The following is a 19,036-nucleotide window of genomic DNA, read 5'->3' on the forward strand; positions in this document are numbered from 1 at the left end:
GAGCCTAGCTGCGGTAGGATACTCTGGAGTTAAAGCTGAATAGGCCTTGTAAGGAGTCGGTAGCACAAAAGAGGGTGATGAATGATTTTCCTTTTAGGAAGAAGCCTGAGTGGGTAAGCTGGTTAATTACAGTTCATGAACTCTTCCTTGCTGCCTTCCCTGCAGTGAGTGGAGTGGAGCAGCTATTTCTCGCTTTGGTACAAACACTGTAGCAATCAAACTAGCAGTTTTCTTTTTAAAACCAAAGAAACTCCCAGGAGGTAACTTAAAAACTTGAGCAAAGCTCCTGGTTCTCTTTCCTGAGTAACAGGATGCTAAAAATTAATGTGTCTTCCCAGTATGGTCTTGGAAAAAAAAATGCCTGCCTTCCTTAGATAGCAGAAAAAAAAAATCTGGCCTTTGGAACATCATCTAGGTTTGCCTTAGTGAGCCATACATCTCTGCCAAGACTGAAGAAAAATCACTGTTCTGAAAAAGCATGGTTAGATGCAATAGCAAATGCACATCAGCGTACACACAGTAAAAAAACCCTGCCATTAAATTGTCAGCCGCAAACACCAAAGATGGATGCATTTTACTTTTGAGAGCAGGTAGTTAAGGCAGCACAGCTATCTACTTGCAGGAATGTAAGCGAAGATTGCAACTTACCAGAACTACAAGGCGAGGTGAAATTGTGAGCAGCTCAATCAAAATGAATTCCTTTAGGGGTGCTAATATTTTGTATTTTTAATGGCAGAGTCGTTGAAGCATGAATGCAGTTTGCTCATTTGTAAGCTGTCTTGGTTTACAGGCCCTTTGGAGTGCATCTGCACATGTGTGTATCAGCATGAGAAGGAAAACATGACAGCAGTGTGAAGGGTCTTTGTAGCCCTGTAACTGTCCACAGCACAGATCATAACAGCAAAAGAATGACATGAAATAGCATCCCAAATTCAAACAGTTGTTTTAAAGAAGCAAAAACGTGAATAAGGCTTGGTGACTTACTAAATTGTGGTGGAAGATTGTCCAGGATTTGCTGGTAAATGGAAAAAGAACAGGAAATACAGATCACATCTGAGGAATTCACCTTTCTGGCAGATGGTGATAATAAAGACTGGATATGGTAGAAAGTCTACAAGGGGGAACTAGGATGAAGCCACTTATTGTTGTAGATTTTTTGTAGGCATGCTAATTCCTTCCTTAAAGACAATTTCTATCACTTCCCTCTTTTACATGATACATTAAAACAATGTATCATGTAAAACATGATACATTAAAACAAAATACCTGTATTTTTATTGGACAACTCTACTGTTCTCTCTGATTAACAACGTGCTGTGAAGCAAATGGGAGTTTTGAACAAGTAGAAAAGATAACAGGGTTCTTGTACTAACAGAGGCCAAAATGCAGAGTGGCTGAGGTGATACAATGTTTTGGATTAACAGCTCTTGGTATATTTTGATACGTTTTTTCCAAACTGAGTGTAGCTGTCATTGTAGACAGTTGGCTTGACTGCTTTAGTCAGACACCGCAGTACAGATTGCAGCTGGGCAAGAGAAGGCAGCGTTAGAATGCACTTATTACAGCAGCTGCATTCGGAAGTGCAGCACCTCCCTGTGATGTTAAAGACACCACACTTTCCACCAGATACATTTGAACATTGAAACGTTGTGGCTGTAGTTTCCCCTTGATAGCCCTGGTTGTTTCAAGCAACCACAGAGAGTAATGAGTGAATTGAAGAGATGCTTCACTTTGCATATCAAGAAGGGAAAATGTTGCAAAAGCCTCTGCTATGCATGCCATAGCTAAAAAGGACAACATTTTGAGATTTAGTTGTCATCCTGGTCTTCTGCTATATTTTTTTTCTGGAAAAGAGTTTCTAAGCAGTTCCCCTCCCTTTCTGAACTTAATGTCGCTCTTAACAAAATGCTGCTGCCACATCTGCTGCTGTCCAGTTATATTCAAAATAGTAATTTTATTTTATTTTGTATTTTATTTTATTTTTCATTTTAAGCCCCCTCTTTCTTCACCTCTAGAAGTTATAGATTAGTGAAGATTGGCACAAATGATCTGTTTAGCAGATACATGACGGTAGAGAGAAAAACCTGTTCAATGAGATAACCCTATGCCTGCAAGATGTCTTCAGGACATGTCTATGGTTCCTACTGATTACATCGGGGTGGACTATGACATCAACTCAGCAGCCTTATGGGGCTGAAACAGTTTACTTTTTAATCCTCCTGGTTTTATTCATGAATAGCGCTAACAAAGTAAAAACAAACAACCAAACAACTGGACCTGTAACATGAGACTCAAAATAATCTGGATGGTTTAAGTAAGCTGGAAAATAGAAGCCTTGAAGCAGGTCAAAGGCAAACACACAGATAGGATCCGACACCTTCGCCCCTTAATGAGCTGGGCCTCTTGAGGCTGTTCTCTTCACAAGGCATCTTCGCAAGAGCAAAGAACATAATTTTCCACTTCTGGTCAGGACTAGTTATTTCTTAACCTAGTGTAGTTATGTTCCTGCTTTCAGTGTTCATACCTTGGATGATGTCAGCTTTTAAACTACGTATGTAATCTTTAAATATTTTTTAAAAATATTTTTTTATAGAACTCCATATTTTAAAAATTAATGTGACCTAATAGGAGTATCTTGGATTCTCATGCTTCTAAAGATGCCTTTGTGTGAATTGCTGTAATCTTAGCTCTCTTCTAAATTGGATGGGACTCCAAAAGGAAAATAGAATGAATACCGAAAACTGCTAACAATGCTAGTGAAAACAGGTGATGTGAGCCCACTACTGTGATCTCTGTTTTCTGTAATTGGGATATAAGTAATGCAATGGGCCATTCAGCTGCAGTTTACATGGAATATTTCAAGTGAATGTTTTTCATATGCTGCATCAGAGATTCTTATCTTATTATGAAATAATCTAGCTATGCAGTGGAAACAGTGTGTAAGCGCTCTTCAAATTATGAGAAGGCATTTCAACAGAGTTGTAAACCGTAAAAGTACATCTGCATCTGGCATTTCTGAGTTATGGACATTACAGCCACTTGTGCTTGCTACGTAGATACAACAGTTTTGCTGCCAGTAATGAAACGTAGCATAACCATAAACCAAAGTTACTGAAAGGGAATCTAGGAAATGTATGTGTGTGGGTCTGTTACACCATGTATTTTTGCATCAGCTCAGCTGCAACCTCGTGCTCAGATAGAGGAAGAAAACAGGAATTTTGACTTTAAGTGACTCTTTCTCCTATAGCTTTGACACAGAAAGTTCTGGAAATGGATGAATATGAATTTATAGCTCACTCATATGTAGAATTTTGGTAAATATATACCAGACACAGTAATGATTTGCTATGGGTAGTGTGTGAAGCACAATTCCTGCAAGACTGTCTCAAACCACGAAGTAGGTGATTTATGTAACAGATCCTCTTGGAGCACACAGGCTTTGCACCTGGCCAGCTTATGGTTTCAGGTCTTGGGGCCTCCTCACTCGCTCTGTGTTAAGATGTCAGTACATTGCTGAGTATTTGGATGAAAGATTCTCTGGATATGCATAGCTGTGTGAGAAATACTGGTTTGATTTTTGCATTGCTTTGCAAAGGCTCCTGGAAACTCTTTAGCTGCAGCACAGGCTTCTGAAGTGTTTTGTTATTTCAGTTGTAAAAGGCAGCAGTAGCTCCGTGTCCCTGGTACTGATCCAGAAGCTCATTATCCCTGTCCAAAACATCTCATCCTTTTTATTTAGCCTGTCCTAGCCCCTTACTCTTGCTTGTCTCAGGAATCCAAGAGAGGAAGTTCAAGGAAGAGGGCACAGTGGAGGAGCAGGGCAGTAGCAGTTAGGGAGAGGAGAAGCGGGCACCCGGGCAGCTCATCTGCCTTACCTGGCAGTCTCTGTTGAAACCACTACTGATGCTGGCTTCAGCAGCCAGAGAAATGGCATGCGAGTGGGGAGGCCCAGGAAGTTATTATCTCCTGGGAAATCCCTCCGACCTACCTTATGCTGTAGGAGACTCTTTACTGAGGACGTTTCTTAATGTCATCATTGCTTTGTAACTGGCTACAAACTGAGGAAGATAGGTGCTGCCTGTGGAGCTCTTTAAAGACCTTGGTGTTAAAGCATGCAATAAAAATACTCAAACTGCTCAAGGAGGGAAACGATGACTATTACTGTACTTATTTATTTATTTATTTAAGCATGGAGTGTTTAATTTGTGTCTTTTTATGTGTGCTTTTACTGCAAGTAGTATCTTTGCCCATCTCCTCTCATTAAATACATGGTACAGCAAGCTCCAGGAGCCAGAGACATTACCTAATTGTTTGCCATCCCTATGATTCCCTGGGAGCTCCACCAGATTTTTAATTCCAATACTATAAACTCTCTGAGTTTGTTTGCTGAGGTAGAACAAGGCTTTGAGAAAGTAAGAGTTAGACCAACTGCAGAAGACAGAAGAGAATTAAAAAGATAAAAATAAATGAAATGGTGATTAGTGGATGGCACAGGTTATAGTGGTTAATAGGAGAGGAAGAGACTGGTGGGACCTGTAAACAGAGTGGCTGCAGCGGGACTGGAAGTTGGGACTGTACCTACAACTATCTTTTTATTAATGGCTGCTTCTTGTGGAATTCCTGATTGTCCTTAAGTCAGCTCAGGTCTGGTAGCAGTATTTGGTCTGGGAATCTGTTTGCACCACACAGTTGTCACCAAGAGTATTACTACCACCTCATTCAACACTGCAGTCTCACTGATTTTCTTCTTAATGCCTCCTTCACATACCCAGGATTATCTGTGGGTTTTCTTTTTCTCTTATAGCCCTGCTTTCTGTTAGGCTGGGTAACAGAAAGAGTACTTCATTTATTCACAACTATATGCATCTTAGCCATTCTGAATTGCCATGTTGATTCTAGAGTGGGCATTTCTCTTAAGTAGCAGTAACCCTGTGCAGAGAAGCTTGTTTCCTAGTTACTCTGAATTGATACGTTATTTATACGAGAATTGGAAACTCTCCAAGGAAGCTTTAGGCAATTCTTTACATGAAAGGAATGAACGGCAGATGCCTGAAGACTGGAGTTCTTTAGTTTTGTGTCTTAAAACTTGGAACTCTGTCTTACATTAGGGCTTGATTCTTGTCTTGGTCAGCACAACTCACATGCCTATGAAATCCTCCAGGATCATCTAGAACCTGTCTTGTGTGTTACCTGTTTTTGGGTTGTCTGATGCAGGCAATAAATACAGATATGTTTACAGCTCTGGACAGGAAGAAGCTGTCACTTACTACCATCCTATCAAGGGCCTAAAAGTCATCAGCTTTTACAACAGGTATATGGTGTACAGGTTTTGAATCATATTTACTACATCAATTCTAGTGTATGGTTTTATGAGAGAAATGATATTTGTGCAGGCATAAATATGGACTAAGCTACTCTAGCAAAAAAACCCCAAACTTTCCATATATGTACATTTATCAATTATAGATAAAATCCACAGTGATATATTATGGAAGCTAGCTCTGCTGATGGAACGCTAAAATCCCTTTAAAACTTTAAACCTGTCCTCTTCCTTTTTAAGCCAATCTGTTTTTTTTCACCTCAATTAATACAACTGACAAACGTCACTCTCACATATGTCTCGTTAGTAAAGGCACTGCAGTCCGATCTTCACATGCTTTATTCCAACCGCTCACCAAGAAAAGATTCACCAAACAGAAGATTCATAGGGGGAAAAAGTGCTGTTCCAAAGCCTATGTAAAAATGGAGTTCTTGATATAAATTTAGTTCCTTGTGATCAAATTCACATTCATGTTAGCCCTGTTTAATTCAACCGAAGGCAAGATGTTAACTTCTAGCAAGACATGTTTTCATTTCCTTCAATACAATCCTAAATAAGAAAGATGAATTCATAGTGGAGATTACAGTAAATAAATTAGTTGTCATGGTATAGGTACTCACGCTTTAGGGAAAAATATACCCCACTCTTTGATACAAAACTGGAATATTTTGAGCCATACCATTCTTCTGGAAAATTTTCTTGCCTGCTAACCTGAAACTTTATTTGTTGGTCTACACTCTTACAGTGAACCTCCTAATATAAGACTGGCATCAGCCCGCAAGTACTGACCTGACCCTTTCCCATTTAATGAGGCAAGTAGTTTCTTGTATAAAGGGCTGAACAAGCCTACCAGTGTCTCTATCTTAAACACAGCTGTTAATTTGAAGGTGTTAACACGTACCACCTGGTCCTGTGAGGATGGCATTAGCCAAGGGTATCATTAACACTAGTAACTTGTTGAATGAAAAGTAAAAATGAAAGCTGGGGAAGTCTGCGAGGGTGTAACTGCTCCAAAATTAACTTTCCAGTGTTTTTACCTTATGGAATGTCATATTTGCTAGGAACTGTGAAGAACCAATGAACAGACAATATATTTTTTGATGAACTAGTCAAAAAAGTGTGGCGTTTATTTCCCCACCCTTAATAATGATTGCACCTTGTTTTCTTTCGCTTGTCTCAGGCCAAACTGTAGGCCAGGGACAGCTACAGAGCAAGTATGTGACTCTAGCTACAGAAACACATTTTCCAGCTGACGTATGTCCACCTCACTGTTTCTGCCACTATAAATCTCTGAGTGAAAAACACTCATCCCCATCAATGCTGTCAGAAACACTCCTCAAAAGTATGTCAAAATGGAATTGCTAGGTAAATAAGGATATCAAGAAATGGATGGCTGTCCCAGTATAATGTTAATGCTCAAACAAACATAGCAAAATGTCTTGCATGTTTTTTACATGGCGAAAATATAAAGATCAAGTGTAAAAATATCACAGTTTAAATCTTTTTGTGGTGGTGTTCCTCTGCACTGGTTGCCTTTTATGCCTCCAAGTGGAACATCTTTCAGGAAAGCGGCTTTAGCTCACCAGCACAAACGCCATATGGGTGATGTCAAAGGTACTGCATGTTCCTGTCATTGCCGCATTCCAGCTTCACTAATGGCACAGTTAGGTGTTGTGTTCATCAAAAATATTTTTACCATCCACGAGCAAATATTTTAATAAAAAAATGTTACAGAGAAAGTTTATTCAGCAACCAATGAAAATCTGGGGCTTTGTCTGATCTGAAAGTAGGGGTGCAGGGTGTTGTCCCTTGTTAGTGAGAATTGAGGGGTCTGGGGCAACTGTAGCTTTTGCAGAAAAACTTTCATGTTCTGCTTCATTACTGGAGTGATGTTACACATGATTGTCATTTGCCTCTGGTGTAAGCACGTGTGTTTTGACTATATTTATATCAAAATTTAGCAAAATGAGGATGACATATGGTAACATCCGCATTAAGGCACAGCACAAGAAGGGATCATGCTTTTTAGTCAGATTCTTTCTAGGTCATGAGTGACTCGAATGAAGATGTCAGTATCCTGCATCTGTTTTCCTGTCTTGCCAGATGTCTTGAAGTGAGATAAGAGGATTCATGCAGCTAGGAAAAACCTCACTTATCTGTATTGTGTTTTTTGTGTGTCAGCTGAAAGACATCAGGCATCCCTTGGCAAACCAAGTGCTACCAGAAAGTTTCACTTGGCTTAAACTTACCTATATTTAGTAAAGAATATAATAATATATTAAAAATAATATCATTCATTTGACTTCTTTTAAATCTTTCCCTTTGACGAACTGAAAATATGACTGTGCTGCAAATATTGCCAAAATTATGAGCCTCTTAAAAAAATTTGAGAGGAACTGACAGTAACAACTAATAACCCCAGAAAATGTTGGTTTGGCTTTGACTTGTGGTTAACTGTGCCCAGGGTGTGAGCTGGAGGTGCAACCTGCAGAAGTACTTCAAAAATAATATTTCATTTTCATTTCGAGTTGGACAGCTTGATCTGAGTTCAGATTTGGTTCAATTCTCTATTTTAAAATACCTTTATCTTGTACAGTTTCTGCACTTCAAAGATTCTCTTGTTCATTCCATTATCAAAATAGTGTGATTATAATTCTTTCATAAAGAATGGCCCTAGAAGGCCAATAAATATGTAATTCATTCTGTACCCACTAAAGTTCTGTTTTCTGAATACCTTGAAGACTGGAGGAGGCTTGGATTACATTGGGACATTTTTAAACTGACCGTCACACTTTTAACATGAATAACTGGTTTTGATCATAATAGCAGCCAGTCTGCAAGGACTAATAAATTCCACTAAGTTACCCAGAGATATAGCTTAGCCTCCTTGGAATCTATATTGCATTTTTAATCAGACTATTATGGCTCTGTACCTGCATATTCCATTGAAAGCTTGCAAACCAGTCAGTTACAACTCAGTAGAAATTGAGAGAGTCATACATCCTGCCTGGGTTTTTTAAGCTTTTATTTTTGGCTTGTAGTAATTCCCAGAGACTGGGGGAAAGGCCTTATTCTTTCCAACCTGCTTCCCTAATCATCCACTTTCCCTTACTCAATTCTTCTTTATCAGTAAACTCTTGGATCCCTTTCTTGGTCTGTAACATTTGGATGCTTATTGTTTTGAAAGTCTGTTTAGGGAAGTAACAGTACAACTGAAGTGGTGGATAGCGCATAGAATTATATCTGCATTAGTGAGTATGGTGGCCTGATAGCAGTGATTTTTTTGTTTATTTAAGGAGGATCAATGGACTTGGCATCCATACTCTAATAATTTCAGTAGTTTGATGGGTTATTTTGGTTTGGTTTGGGGTTTTTTGATCCTTAGGGCAAGATCTAGTTGTGTCATCTAGACCAAATGCCCTTCAGCAGTTGGAGCATGTTTTAGCACAGATTTGTGTTTAGAGAATGTGTGTATCCTCTGAGATGTAAATGAAAGTAGAGAAAACAGCCACAGGATTTGACAGAAGCATATTCCTGGTCCGGACTGAAATGTTGACACAGATGTTTTCTAGGTGAGCCTACTTGAGAGCAGAACATGAACTAGAATCTTCCTCTGGCTTTCTTCCTTCCTCTTGAGAGGAGATGTGCTGGTCCTGGGACTGAAGGCAACTTCCTGCCTTTCCCCTTCCCACCCATTTAGGTTAGATTATAGCAGTTCTTCCTCTTGTGTGTGTGGTGTTGTTTTTTTTTTGGTTTGGTTTGGTTTGGTTTGGTTTTTTGGGGGGGTTCTTTCTTTTTTTTTTTTTTTGGTGGTGGTGGTGGTGTTGTTTTTTGTTTGGTTTTGGTTTGGTTTGTTGCTTGTTTTTTTCCTCCAGTTACATACCTTTTTATGCTTTCACCTCTGTGGAGGGATGATAGAAGGCTGTTAGCAAGAGTTTCAAAATGGTAAGATGTCCCTTCTGTGTTTTTGAAGGGCACACAATATTATATGAATGCTTGTCATATTGGCATTTCAGTAATCACAAAATGTTTTCATGCTGTGATACCCTGAAGAGCTTGTCTTTGCTTATACTTTTGTTTCTTCCATTGTGTAGCCTTTCTGTGAGGCTTCCAGAAGGATTGATGCCATGAATATTGGCCGAGTGTAGTTCTGATAATCACTTATTTGGTTGGAATGGAATCAAAATGATGTATTATTTGACACAGGACACTAAATAGCCATCAAGCCAGGATTTTATCAGTGGTGTGAGCCAATTTTCAACCAGCAGGGAAAGAAGAAAATCTCCCTACATCATTATCCTCAGGCTCTAAAAATAATGTTTTCCTTTAATGACCCTCAGCTGAATGGTACAACAAAATTACTAAGTAGCTTATCCATATTAAATAAGGGTGAGTACATCCTTTTGATAGGTGCTATCAAAATCAACTCTGCAGGTATAAAAACTTGGAGCAACTAAACAACTTGATTGCGGATAAATGTGAATTCCTGTCAGGCAAAAGCCAGCCAAAGCTGTGATCTTGAATTTCTTACTCTAACCACTAACACGGTATGTGCCTGGGCTTTAACAGTGAAATACATTCCTCCTGAAAAAAATGTTCTGCACTTGAGATGCGAAGTCCTATCCTGCCTTTTCCTCAGAATTTTCAGTCAGAAAGATTAAATCAAAATCCTAGTTAGCTAGCCCACTTTTGAAATTTTTTGCCACCAAATTCCATCCTCTTCAAAGGGCTGACTAAAATCTGCACATATGAAGAGTATTTCTTCTTTATTTCATAGTCTTGTTTACCTTTGAGCTAGTTTCTGCCTTTTTTCTAATGAGCTGACTTGGCTGCTAAAGCTGCTGTCATCCCCCAGGGTCTGAGAGCAAGGCGGTTGTCTGAACCCTTTACCCTGCTTTGCAACATGAATTTCATGTGGGGCATGGTTTCCACTGTTTGTTGGATCTGGGATTAAGAGTGGCTGTGTTTTCAGTGACAAAAACACTACTGGGAAACTGTAAAAATCTTCATTTCACTCACTCCTTTCTTCCACACTGCTCAGACAGTGTTGTAAAGTTGCACCACAGCTAAAAGTGAGAAACAAACTTGCCACAAAGCAGCAACTTTAAAGAACTTGGCTGCCTTTGTGCACCAAGGCATTCAGGCTGGGATAGGCTTAAAACCTTAAACCTGCTCACTGCCCGTGGAATACGTGTGGAAAACAGAAATGATGCTTTTCCTGTTCTTCCCAGGCACAATGTCATTTGATGCTGATACCCCCCCCCCAAGCTAAACTGATCACCAGACGGAGGTGGTGAAAACCCAAACTTCCAGCAGTGGCTTTGGATCTCTGCAGTAATCTGCGTTTGCTTGGCCACATGGTGTGTTTGTGGCTTTTTAGTGTCTGCCCAGGGCCTGAAGTTTCAAGTGTAAGCTAGTAATTTATTACAGGCTTTGCACTTTTAACATTTTTTCCCTTAAAAATTGTAGTGTCCAGCCTCTGCTTGTGCAGCAAAGTAGGTACAGGCTAATCTGGGATATTGGTATTTCTGGAGAATTAAACCAAACCCCAACAAAACCCTCGCTTGTGGCACGTGCTTTGCTTGCAAACCATTTTTGCTACATCTTACCTGGAATTTCTCCAGCTCCCTTTTTCCACTGCCTAGTCATGACAGATTCCCAGAACTAATAAGCCACCCTTTCTTCAGGAAGAGGAAGGCTCTGGGTCTGCCATAATTGCTCCTAGCATCCTGGCTCTACCTGGAGTGCTTTCATCTCCTGGAAGGACTCCAGCATCTGCTCTGCAAACCACAGAGCATAGTTTTGGTTGTTAGAAATACTAAAGATTTACTTTCTCAAATGTACCTGTGTAAGAGTTCAAGACTTAACAGTTATTGCTGGCATATAAAGCACAGCTATTTGGTTTTGACTTTATTGTTGCTCCTCATTAACATTTTGATGAAGAAATTACATTTTACAATCATTTAATAACCTTAAGCTCTTTTTGCATAATAGCATTATAAGTATTTATAGTGTATTTCAATATAAGACAATGAAGATTGCTCTTGATACCTCTTCTTCTTCTACTTCTCCGAGACAATTGCGTTATTTACCCTGACAAATTTGGTGTAAGTATTTCCAGATTTGTATTTGCAATTTATTCTTTTTTTATTCCAAGAACAACAGCAACTTTGAAATCCCATGCAAAAAGTGCTGTGTAGTTAAAAAGCTTGTTTTAATTTTATAGCAAACTGCCAGCTTTTGCCTAAAACCAGGAGTTTGTAAAATGTGAATGTGTAAGTTACAAAAGCTATTAGATTTATTGCCTCCATAACCCGAATACTTCTGTGTGGCTGCAGATGTAGAGCAGTGTCTGGCTCCAGTATTGAGGGGGTCCCTGCTAACCAGGCTGCTCTCTTCTCCATCACATCTCTGCTTATTCTCCTTACTTCTGGTAACCTCATTGGACTTCTGATAACACTGTGCCTGCAAGCATGGAATATGGTTTCAGGCACTTTGACTCAGAAGTTCCTTTTCTAAAAGATAACAGGTAACTCTGAGAACATATTACAGCATTGCCACCAGTTGCAGGCTGGATGTGACCCAGTAAGATGGCTCATCAGTTCAAAGCCATTAGTTCTATTAAATGTTGTTTTGCTTTGTTTTATTTAAATGGTACAGATAAATGAAACACAAAATTTAGTATGCTTATATGCTCTTTCACTATATCATTGAATTTGTCTAATCTTCGTATTTGCTCTTTTTCATCCAACTACTGAGTGCTCTGTTGCAATTGGCATCTTCATCTCTGTAAGGGACTTTTGGCCACATAGTGTATGGGATGCAGCTGATGGAGGCCTGATCATGCAGGGCACTTCTGTGGTATGAACTAGCCTGCCTGCATGGGCAAGCAGTATGACTGGTATTTTTCTGTCAGCTAGATGTTAAGTAATTGCTTGCAGGTTATCTCAGCAGATAGATGCTGAGAAGCCTTGGGAGGGAGAGAATGGAACTGAAATGCACTTTTTGTCAATACTCTGCATATCTGTAGGAACTCCTGTACATCTGTGTACTTGGAGAAACAGACAGTGATTTACATTGCCAGCAAAGCCAGCTGTATATAATGAGTAGCCAGTCTTTGTTAATATACTGCTCCCATACAATCTACAGTGTAAAAACTTATTTGTAGGAAGGACTTGGGCAGTATTTTTTGAGAAATTAATGTCTGCAAAAAACTATGACAAAACTTCACAAAAACTTATGATTGGAGTAAATTACTGAGTTTTATTTTGGAGATCTTTTCATTTAGAATACTTTAATTTCATGACTCTCTTGTGCTGCTTTCCAGTCTTTAATAAATGTATCAATAATAATTCACAAATAGAGATTTGGCTGTTCTGGTATTCATTTTTCTTCATCTGTGGAAGAACAGATTTTGGTTTTATATTATTTCTGTCCTAGCAGGAATACGCATGTATGTCTCTGGTTACATGCATGTGTGTGTTCACAGCTATTTATTTTCCTTGTTAATATTTGTGAGAAAACTCTTCACAGTGCCTTGTGAAAAAGCCCATAAACTCGATTGTTGCCTACTCTGTTAACTTACTAGGGCAGTCAAATTGTTGAAGGAGGGAACAGATTTCCTTTAAAGAAACCACACTGCTTTGACTGAGCAGTTGTTGCTTTTTATCTCAGTATTGGACTATGCTGTCCTTAATAACCTTTCACTGGTTTACCACTAAAATGTTTATGATGATTACAAAGGAATGATTTATTATAGACTAAAGTTAAGCAGAATTTTTCAAGTATGTATGCTCTATATCTTTGAATAGGCTGAAGCTATATACTCTGACAAAGTTTCTCCCCTTCCTACATCTATCTCACCCTGGGAAGGGGGGGAGTTTTAATCAGCATTAGATAAAAACTGGTCTTGGCTATTCTAAAAATAACAAAACCAAAAATATAGGATGCCAGCATTTATTTTGTGATGCTTCATCATGAAATTTATGAATTAAAATTTAAAACAGCTGCTAAATTTTAATTGGATTGTTACAATAGATTTTTTTAAATTGTTAATCTCTTTCTCTAAAAATTTACAAAGTATTTTCCTTTGCTTTGAAGCAGCATATTTTGAAATACGTGAATTTTCTGCCTCCTACTTCAGGTTATATATACCTGGCTTAAGAATAAAGTGAGAATCACTCAGATTTATCCAGCAGCAATTATTATAATTAATAATTGCCAATTTCTTTGTTTTCAGGCTTAAAAAGTGGCTATTGGAATGGTGCCTCCCAGTTGTTTGATTTGACCACTGGTTACTGAAGACCAGTGATTCTGCTGCTTGCTCTACATGGACAGTAAATTATTTTCCTGTAGGGCTTTTGATGATCTGTCAGCAGTTAATGCAGTTATTCCCTCCAAGTTTTCACCCAACACAAAATATGGTGTAAGTGTAATGTGCTGTGGTTAGGTTTTGATTTGGTTTGGTTTTTTATCATCTTTTCAGTAACTTAAGATTAGGTCAGATTCTGTGGGAAAATGATGTACAAATACAACTAGAAAAAAACAAAACAAATCAAAACAAACCCAAACCAGTTTCTAATTTTTAACAGCGAAAGAATATTTTCCAATGAACAAGTTTGTTTCATATTATTATTCTTCTTTGACTGTCTTGCCCAATATCTTACACATTATATTAGATTTTTGAGATTTAGCTCAAGCTAGACAGTCTTGCAGAAGTTTTCCACAATCCCTTGCATTTGCTGTTAACTTGGGGATCTCTAGGGATACATAAGGGAATCCATTATTCAGACAATTTTGTGCATGACCTGATTTCTTTTTTCTTTTTGCATGTTTTTCTCTACTGCCTTGGTTAAACCTCCCCGGTGCTACAAAAGCCTGAAATTTTAGCTATAGATTTGAAAGATCGCTAAATTGCATAGCTGTTGAGATGAAGTGTGTTAGTTCAGATTAGCCTCTTGAGTGTACTGTCAGTGGAAGCCATGTATTGGTAGAATAGTAAACCATATATATTTATCCTTTGGCCAAGGATTGGCCACAATGCAGCTTATATAGACAGGAACACAGCAGTGTTTTTCCAGTCAGTAAACCACAAACCTTAGTCTTGCTCTTGTAGGACCACGCTTCTCCAGTGTGAAGAGAAAACCATGTAATTGTAACAGTGTTTGTTAGTCAGCATCTATACAGCTGTATGACTGTACCAGGTGAATGCATGGGCACTTCTGGAATTCTGATGGCTTGCTTTTCTTACAACATCAATTCTTAACCTCAGTTACAGTAGCAAATAGTCAACAAATATCTACATTTAAATAGTTTGGCCACAAATAATGCACCTATTTCCATATACCTATTAGGCACACTCTGTAAAATATCTATTGATGCAGTGTAATCCTTTTATAATTACCCATTAGGATTAGCTGATGTGCTTGTTCTTTAAGAAAAAAGAAATTTCTTTCTTACTTTTTACTTTGCTGCAGAAATACGAAGTACTTACATTCATAAGCAAAACCAGGGTGACAAGATCATTAGCTATATGATGTGGAGAACTGAATTTTGGTGTCGGTACTAGGTACAACAAGCCTCTGATAAATGATCGACATCGTTCCTATACTGCTGCAATAAAATCAAAAATAAAAAAAAATCCCTTTGGTGCTCTGCAGGATTTTTAAAATATTGTGTGTTATTGAGGTCTGCTAGTTTGGATCAGTTTCATATGAACACCAGAAAATATTTGACCTGACTTTCAGTTTTGCAGCAAAAGTCAGACTTTGGGACTGTTATCTTCTTTGAACTTTGGATAACTAACCTGCTATAACTAAAGGGCTATCTTTACTTATCTCACAAGATTGTTATAACTGTCTGTAAAAAAATATTAGATCCTGTAGGAACACTTTCAAGAAGCCTGAATTTTCATAATTCATGTTTTGGCCATTTTTTCCCACTTGCTATTCAGTGCCCAAACTTCTCCCCTTTGGGGAATTTGTATTCATTGCTGCACCTGCCAATCTTTTTTTATCTCCCTCTCCCTGTCCCCCCCCCCCCCAAGTGCTTGATAGACTAAGAAATTTTAAACCTTCAAGGTGCTGAAGTATCTTCTTGGAAATGAAAATTTGAAAAGTATGTTACCGCTTGGATTAAGAAGGGCTGCATTGTTGTTTAAAGAGTTCCCAGAAATGCTGTGTTGAAGCGCCTCATAACGAACAATGGATACTGGGAAGGAAATTAACAGTGATCCATTGATTTCTTAACTGCACTTCTGAACAGTTTGTCTGTTTTCAGCTTCTAAATAGCGAATAAATACACAGTAAAGTCTTGATCTTGAAGAATGGTTGCTGGTATGCAGCAGGACATCTTGTGGTTAGGGCAATAGATGGGACTTGGGAAGAGCTGTATTCCTATTACTTATTCAGCTACTGAACTACTCCATGGCCATTGGACAAAGGCAGTGGAAAGAAAGAGTGTATGGCCTTTTTCTCAAGGGGCTAACCCTTGTTCTCTGTTCTGCCAAGCTCACCATAAGGTCTGCCTGGGTAGTCCAGCCACATCTATGAAGATCCACCTACTGTGTCCATTACTGTAGTCCTATAGGTCAGTTTCTAAGACCAAAAATTATTGTATCATGTAATTTGGAGTTAATGGGATATATAAAGGTCACCATTCTCCTATTTACTTTGAACTGTTGCTATTTCACTCTTTTTGCACTTTGCTTTATGATGAAGAGGAAAGTTATTAAGTGCCTTCACAGTTTACATTTTCCATTCTGCCATGAGGCTGGACACTAGGGATTCTAAGACTAGATGCTTGGGAAGACTAAGTATAAAATCTGCCACTAAGAACTTTCCAATCTTATATCATAAACTTCACATCTACTGAAAGTCATATGCAAACTGCTGCTATGCATTTTCGGGTATGCTGACAAGCGACCAACTGGACAGTTCTGGGGTGATACAGGGCAGCTTTGTGATGCCCCCTTTGGGTCAGAGTTGTTTCAGTGACTAACTATGGCATTTGAATTGCAAATACTTAAATATCTATTTAATTTTTAAACAGCCAGGTTAGCTGGGGGTTTTCTAATCTGCAGGACATGCAACAGGTAAGATACAGCAAGATCATGATTAGGGAAAAATGTCACGTGAAAAGCAGAATAATAGGTTTTCTTCACTGTTGTGTTGATTTTGCTGCAGAGGAATAGGAGGGAAATATAAATTGCTCTTTTAAATGTTTTCAGATTAATTCCTTGGCTTGACAAATGTTGCTGAAGTATTGCCATGATGTTTGAAAAACACAGTCTATGGTGAAGAGCGGAAAAAAGTAAAAGGTACTCCTTAAAAAAACAATAAAACAAAAAACTCCAAACAAAGAAACAAAAAACTCCAAACCAACCAACCACCACCAAAAAAAAAAAAACCCTAACAATCCACATCAAAGGAAAAGCCCTAAACTGTGAGCAGTTCTTCATCCCATTTCAAATTATTAAGAGCACAGAGCATAATTTGCACCTGACCCAGAATGTGCCAGGGTTTGCCCTAGCTGATCAAATGAGACAAACAGAAGAATCAGGGCTGGAAATAATCAATGGAAAAATATGGTCAAAGGGAATGCTGTGTATTGTACCCAGAAAATACAGACTGTTTGCCTTTCGGTAGTCAAGTAGGTGTTCAGAAGGTTGCCTTCTCTTACATACTCCTTTCTTGCCACTCGTTTGGGTCCTTCCCTCCCCCCCGCCATGTATGCAGTAGTATGTAGCTTTGCTTAGGCACGAAAGACCTGTTGGTCAAGGATTTGATAGTGTGTTTTTTCATGAGTGTTTTCTGGTGTATTTTATTAATGTGTGAGTTTATTCCCTTTTACTGTAGCTGGTATTTATCTTGGGAAAGAATAGGAAAAAAAATAATCTCTGTTATATGCTAGCTGTCTACAAAAAGACTTACCTAACTAGTTGACCACTCAGCCCTGCAAACATGGCTGGAATATGGTTCAGTTCCCTCGGGCTTGCATTTTAGTACTGGGTTTAACTGTTTCATTGTGTGTACTCATATTTCTTCCCTTCTACTGCTCTGAAGTGGCAACCTTATTAAAAATACACTTGATGTTACTAGATACCTTACTGGATAACATGATTTTGTGTAGAAAACTGAATCAGAAACTTCACTTCAAAATGCTGTGAGGAAGTTCTAACCTTCACAGAATTTAAAGCTGGCAGAGACTATGGAAATGTTTATTCTGACCAACTCAAGTATGCAAGCTGTTAAATTAAGCCAAGAATTATATAATCTTTCTAATATCTTTGGCTAAAAATATCCTCTTGATCTAAAAAGCACCCCTGGAAAAGGTAGGACGTCGACTCCAGTGATAAATTACTCTTTGCATTAAAAGATTAAGAGTGGCCTCAGTCACTAGTTATCAGTTTTGGGGTTTTCTTGTTATTGTCAGGGTTGTTTTTTTGGGTGGTGGTGGTGGTGTTCATTTTTTGGTATTGTTTTGTTTTATCTCTTACCCTCCCTGCCTCCCAGTAAAGAGTTTGTTGTTTGGGGATTTTTTAATTACACAGTGCTTTCTTTCTATAGAGGTTCTTTTGTCCTGTAACACATTGCCTTTTCACTTTGCTAGAATACATCATTTGAGGCCTTTTATTATGAAGTAAAGAATTAATTCAAAAGCTTTCTTCTTTCAGTCTAAGTGTTTCCTTTCTGCTACCCTGCTTTCCAAACTTCAGCTGGTGTATATAAAACATGGATGTCAGCTGTACATGGTATTCTAGTTCACCTCATTTTCACACTAAAAATCAGTGCCTCTACTCTTGTTTGTGTATTGAAGAAACTGGATTGTCTGGAGCAGATGGAAGCTTCATGCTGGTTCTAAGTTCCTTTTAATAGAAACTTATCAGTGCAACTGTATTCTTTGCCTTCGGATATCAAAGCTTTGTACCGTCTCAAAAATCATCTTAAAGTAAAACTTAAAGTATCTAGAATCACAATCCTTTAAAAACTTACATAGACTTCCCTTCTGTGTCTCTCTGTACCCTTAGTCTCAAAGCTGAGGACAGACCTTCTCCATGTTTTATCAGTTTAAAGCCAGGTAATAATAATGCATTGCATACGACACCAGCAAGAAGTGCATAGAAAGATAGGAAGATGGTTGATGTACTTCAGTACATGCAGTCTTTAACTTCTGGCTTTGTTATTTGGTAAACCATGGCAATGTTGAATCAAGGCAACTCTTGGAGAATAAATTGGCCAAATTAGCATGTAGATGGGTAACCTTCCTCCACTCTAGGTTGAAGCCAGTAGTTGGAAAGCAATAAGGAAAGGCTTACTTGGCAGAGGTGATATTCTACACCTTATGGGAAGATGCTATCAAACATGCTATCACTTTTCAAGATGCCTACTCCATTCCCCTCTTCACATTTGGTGAATATAACATTTCATAATAATTTAGCTTATGGTCGATATGATTAGTTTGGTTCTTGCTCACATTTTGAGCTGGCTTCAGTTTCCATGCTTCTCCAATGAGACAATTCTTACAAACTTCTGTTTGAAAGGAAATGGGCTAGACTTCTCTAAGCCTCACTGTGCTGTTCTGTAGGTTCCTATCTGGAAAGTTCATCTATGCAATAATAGCACTGCTGAAAAAAATAAAGGAAAAGAAAAGCAAGACTGGAGATATCAAGTGACAAATTTGGATATAGTGTCTTAATATCTTCAGGTTACAGGAAGG

This window comes from Pezoporus wallicus, unplaced genomic scaffold (assembly GCF_028554395.1).
Source record: "Pezoporus wallicus isolate ANWC-B61680 ecotype Strahan unplaced genomic scaffold, APGP_CSIRO_Pwel_v1 contig_2012, whole genome shotgun sequence".
Classification (NCBI taxonomy): Eukaryota; Metazoa; Chordata; class Aves; order Psittaciformes; family Psittacidae; genus Pezoporus; species Pezoporus wallicus.